Source organism: Bactrocera dorsalis, chromosome 1 (assembly GCF_023373825.1).
Source record: "Bactrocera dorsalis isolate Fly_Bdor chromosome 1, ASM2337382v1, whole genome shotgun sequence".
Lineage (NCBI taxonomy): Eukaryota > Metazoa > Arthropoda > Insecta > Diptera > Tephritidae > Bactrocera > Bactrocera dorsalis.
Window position 1 is genome coordinate 36,643,904 of NC_064303.1, and position 6,384 is coordinate 36,650,287.

The 6,384-nt window shown below is 32.6% G+C and overlaps 1 pseudogene; it reads right to left on the reverse strand.

Moving 5' to 3' along the window:
- The window catches only part of LOC125777474 (uncharacterized), a 61,079-nt pseudogene extending 59,086 nt beyond the window's left edge, over nt 1-1,993 (reverse strand).
- Between the last annotated feature and the right edge of the window lie 4,391 nt (nt 1,994-6,384).

Below are 6,384 nucleotides of genomic sequence, written 5' to 3' on the forward strand. Positions count from 1 at the left end.
AAAAAATGTTTACAAGTGGTATAGTGAGTTCCAAGCCGGTCGTGAACGTGTCGAAGACGAAGAGCGTCCAGGGCGACCATCAACCTCAACCGACGAAGCTCACGTTCAAAAAACCAAAGATTTGGTGTTGAAAAACCGTCGATTAACAATTAGAGACCTTGCTGATGAAGTTGGCTTATCGAAGGGATCAGCCAATACCATATTGAAGGATGTTTTGGGCCTCAAGCGCGTCAAATCTCGTCTGGTACCGAAAACATTGAATTTTTTGGAAAAAAAGGCGTCGCATTGAAGTGTGTGAAACGATGCTTTCCGACTACCAGGGTATCATGAAATGCATTATAACTGGCGATGAGACTTGGATCTATGCTTACGACCCCGAAACAACCGATCAATCGAGCGAATATCGTGCCAAAAGAGAGCCGAGACCAAACAAGTCGCGCCAAATTCGCTCTAAAATCAAGGTCATGTTTACTGTTTTTTCGACTATCGTGGTGTTGTGCATTATAAATTCCTTCCAACCGGTCAAACAGTCAACAAGGAATATTATTTGAACGTTATGCGTCCTTTGCGTAACGCTATCCACCTAAAAAGGCCGGAATTGTGGAAAGACAATTTTTGGTTTTTACACTATCCTATACTGCCCTCGTAATTTGTGATTATTTCGCCAAAAACTCAACCCATCTCATTCCGCAACCACCGTATTCACCTGATCTGGCGCCGTGCTACTTCTGGCTGTTCACCAAGCTCAAAAGACCGCTCCGGGGACACCGTTTTTATAGGATAGAAGAGATTCAAGCCGCGGCGAAGACGGAACTGAAGGCTATCCCGGAAAGTGACTACAACCAGTGTTTCGAAGAATGGAAAATCGGGAGTGGATTACTTTGAAGGGGATGAAATTGATTTGGAAGAATAAATAAAGAATCTTTCAAATTTGTATTGTGAGGAAAATGTTTGTATTATTCTGGATTATATTACTATGGAGGAAGTTGGAGTTCTGTCTCCATTCTTAGATAGTCAATACTCGTACAGTGAACAGGTATCAGAACTGAAAATACTGTGCGAGTTCTTCATACTTCAACTTCTTGAGGAGCGAATGGAATATAGCTTTCGAATAGAAACCAGCGCAGCTCTCAAGGTTTTTGATTTGGAAAGTTCATATGGCGAATTCGTGGTCAATGCATTAGCATTTAAGGGAGATGCCGATCGTGCTACATATGGGACACAATTTCGAATCTCTGTAAATTTCGATAAATTGAAAATAATAAAAGAAAAAATATTGTTTTAATTGCTTGTTTTGTGTTTATTTATTTCAAATTTAAAACATTCGTACACTTATAAATAAAACATTTGTTTTGTCTAAGTTTAATGAATGCATATAAAATTTTTTTCAAGTGATTAATGCGGCCAAAGCCACCAACGCTTTTATATTTATATACAAATCCTAAAAGCTCACTTAGAAGTTTATCTTCGGATCCATTCAACATCACAGCAAATACTATTGGTTTTTATTGAAGTTCGATTGCCTTCCAAATCAATATCATCCGCCTGAGAAATTTCATCATCAAACCGTTGTATTAAAAATTTAATATTCCCATCGTTTTTGAAATTAGCTTCAAATGAGGGGACGTTTTCACCCTTTCCATTTCAATCAATTTTTCCTACATTTAGTGAACTCCATTTATAGGAACAGCTGCTAATTTCGGTTCACAAACATCAATTCAATTATTTACATTTCCAGGAATAGGTCTTGATTGAGTGGCTTTTTGTACAGATCGCTCAGGTTGTATTAACTTCGAAGGTCGTTGTCTCTTACGTTTATTTGGTATCTGAGTCTCCCCTCGATGGTACCTTGTTGGGATTTGGCGGGCTCTCCTAGTTCTTGAAGCTGCTTGTAAAATCCTTTTTCATTGAAATTTTGTAAGGTCTTATCAAATTCGTCTTGATTAATCTCAAAATTAATTATTTGTTGTTCATTCTCAAAATTTGAATCCATATTTCTACACGTTGATGTGACTCCCGTAAATATTTTAGTACATTTAGATTATTAAAAAGTAAAATTCATATTTATATTTTCTTGAGTCACATTTCGAAATTATTTTTGGTTTCTTTATCACACATTTATTTTCTACCATCTTGGCTCTTAAACATGACAACATATAAATTACAAATTTTTCTCGGGAATAGAGTGAAATACAATTACATATATCTACTATTTCCTTGTATAAATCATCCGCAAAATAACAATCTTTCTTATGTAAACCATTCGGTGAATATATACAGTTGTGTTCACGAAAATAGTAGTGCGACAGCACATAACACTCCAATCTTATTGCTAACATGTTCTATCTTGCAAATTGAACATTTCTACAACACTTTCGTAGAACAGAATATTGTTAACAAAAAAACACCAAAATGCCGTTATTTTTATTTTGATTTGCTATCTTTATGATATATTTCAATATTTGCACCAAAAATCTCTTGTTCATTAAAATAGTAGTGCTTGACGGGAATAGTTGAAAAAATTTAAAATTTTTTTTATTTTTAATTTTAACTGACATCAGAAAGTGTATTAAAATAATATAGTAATTGTATGATATAAATTTATTGAAACCGCTCTTTATTTATTGTTTAGTGGGTTGAAAAAAGGATAGCTCAATCAAAAAGCGAGAGTTAATTGGTAACTTGAGAGATCTGGGCAAAACATATAAATAAATCGAAGAAATGATTGGTTGCACTGCTCCGATGATATTTAATGCTATTCATCATACTATTAAGCCGGAAACTGGTGGTGGTAAGCGCAAGACTACATTTCTGGAGGACCGACGAATTGTGCGACACAGCAAAGCAAAGCCTTAGGCGTCGTCAAAAATAATTAAAAATGAATTGAATCTACTGGTCAGTGCTGTCACAGTTAGCCGAATGCTAATAGAAGCTAATTTACATGCAAGGAGTCCTAGAAAAGTACCCCTTTTGACGAAGAAGCACGTCAATGCAAGAATAAAAGATTGCAAAAGACCATATGTATTGGCCTGTCCAAAAGTAGCACAACATTTTATTTACGGATGAGATAAAAATTGTTTTTTTTTGGTGGTATAGGCTCCAGGCAGTGTGTTCGTTGTCCCCCAAACACAGAATACCACTCAAGGTACATCACAAAGACTTTTAAATATGGTGGGCTAAAGACTATGGTGTGGGCTTGTTTGTCGTATGCTGGCGATGGTCCAGTCTCTTTGATCAGTGGCATTATGGAACAAGCAGTGTACATTAATATATTGAAAGATGTAATGCTACCGTTTGCTAAAATGGACATTTCAGCAGGATAATGATCCTAAACATACGAGCAAACTAGCTAATCAGTGGTCTGCATCTGAAAACATCTACTTGATACCATGGCCAACACAATCTTCGCACCTAAACCCTATCGAAAACTTATGAGGCGATGTCAAGAGAAGTGTAGCGACAGCAAAACCATCGAAAAACACAGAGCTTTGGCAAGTGTTTAAGGAAGCATGGGCTCAAATCTCTGTGAAGCGTTGTAAGGACCTTATTGATTCCATGCCAAGCCGATGCCTAGCTGTTATAAACAACAACGGATTTACAACAAAATATTAGACCTTAGCAAACATATTAAATATGAAATATTTACTGTTACTTTCATATTCTTAGTTTTATCGTCTTTTTTAATAGCCACTACTATTTTCTTGAACAGCATAATTTTTCAATTTTATTTTAATTTAATAACTGTACGTAAACTAAAAAAAATTTATAGTAGATAAAACTGTAAATATATCATACATTAATTAAAAATTAGGTTTTTTATAACTTTCTAATCGAATATTCTTCTTATCATGTGATTTGACTGTTAAATAGTTAGTAGTCACCGGCACTACTATTTTCGTGAACACAGCTGTAAATGGCTCGGATAAACATGGTCGCAATTCATTTAGCATGGAATAAAAATATATGTATTTGATGTTCATTATCAATTAAGTCGTCATATTTTCTTAAAAATTATTCGTAATATTTCGGGAAAGACATTTTATTTTATTTTATTTTTTTTTTGTTCCTTTTATTACTAGTGTTTCCTTAATACTAAATTATAAATTATGACCCATGCTAGTAGAAGTGTAAAACTTGCGGTTTGTAGAACTATAAAACCCCAAAATATTTACTGATCGACACTTTTATACATATATATATAATTGGTATATAAATATGTATAACAACTTTTTGTGAGCAATGTAAAATTCAAGTAAAAGAAAATGTATTAACGGCACATGTGAGAACAAACATGCATAAAAAGAATTGTATGCTTAGTGTAAATAGTAATAATATTAAATCTATTAATGCTATGATTACTAATCGTATTGAAACATATGTTTTAGAAAACAATCAACATCTAAATGAATTATCTGAGCTTTTACAGAAATATTTAAGTGGTTACTAAGCCTTCAAATTTTATAATTTATTTAGATGTTAATAATTTATATGGTTATGCTATGTCACACAATCTTCCACATAGCAATTTTGAATGGGTGGAAAACGTAGATGATTTTAATGTTTTTAGTATACCAGAAGATTCTTTAATTGGTTACATATTAGAAGTAGATTTACATATTAGAAGTAGATTTAGATTATCCTATAACCACTCACAATATTTCATTTATGATATTCAAACTGATGACTTTTATAATGATATTTGTGGTGATATTTCAAAATTTTTCGATACTTCTTCACATAATAGAAAATATTTTTAATTTTCCTCGATTGAATAAGAAGGTTTAGGTATGATGAAGGATGAATGTAACGGAAAGTTGATAAAAGAATTTATCGGTTTAAGAGCGAAAATGTATTCATTTAGAATTGATAATGATACAAATGAAACTATGAAAATTAAGGGAATAAAAAAGTGAGTAACTTCTCCATTGAGCTTAAATTATTTTAAAAAATGTCTGTTAGAAAATAAAGTATATAATGCATTAATGTATATATTTAGATCTTAGCTGCATACGATTTATTCTCAAAATATTTGTAAAGTAGCTGTAAGCAATGTAGATGATAAGCGAATTGTACGGGAAAATCCTATTGATACTTATGCTTATGGTCATTTCCAAACATTATAAAATTATTTTATTATTGTAATCCAAAAAACAATTTATATATTTTATTACCTACTTTATTAAATAAAAAAATTAAACATAATTTCCCACATATTACTGTATTATATTTTTGTTTCTGCTCATAATTGTAATATATTGGTGGCTTCAGGTAATTGATTAGTTCTACCGGTGGCTGTAAATTACCAAAACTATCAAAATATTCGTTATAATTTTTGTTTTTATAGTATGCTACCCAATGAGTTCAGGGACCATCAGCATCATCCAAATTAAGAATTCCACATTCTTGAGTTTTTGGTTTCTTCGATAATGAGTTTCGCATAAAAATTTCCCTAAAATGTTTAAAATGTTTGAATAAACCCTTCCCTATAGCGATTGATTCCATATATCTATTATGACGACTAGCCTCAGCCAATTGCTCCTTTCCATTCCTGATATCATTCAATACTTTGGCTATGGCTGATCCACCAGGTGCTACGTCGCCAAGTGCGCCTAACGCTGTTAAAATAGAAAGCAGTGGTAAAATTCCCCCAATTTTTGGGACTGGAATTATTCTCGGTATGTTAACTTTTTTATTTTTAAAGTTAGACTTTATAGCATTCTGAGAAATGTTAGAATCCTCATTAAATGACTGCGGCTTCTCCTCAAAAATATTTTGTTTGATGGTACTTTACGAGGTTTCGTCTTTTTACGTTTTTTACATTTAGATGTATTTATTTTCTTATTTTTAATACCCATTCCAAATTTGAGTTTTGTTCGTTCTTTGAAATTACTATCCTTAGATGTTACACGTTGCCAGGCTTTTTAAGATAAAACCTTATCAGCTTGATGTCTGATATTTATATCTTTCGCTTGTGAATATGTAATTTCGTGTTCTCTTTAAGCTGCATCTAAGGGATTTATACCTTTATCTCCTCTTTCTAACCGCTGTCGGAGATTTGTTCCAGGTTCACAAAATTGATATCCGGGTAAATGAAGTTTAATATGTGAAGAATTAATCAAACTATTTACAAGACCCTCCCCATTATTTTTATGTATTAGTCCCATTGAGTTAGTTATAATTAAATGAGGTCATTATTATAAAAGCAACGGTTTATATTGCTATAGGTCTAGTAAACAAAATTAAAGTTGTTAAAAAACGTCTTCAACTCAAAGTTAATAACGCTGATACATGTTAAATATGTTAGTAGACATAGTTCCCTTTTACGAAATTCCATATGGGCGCTGATGGTGGGACCATAAAATTGTGGAAAAACTAATGTTATGC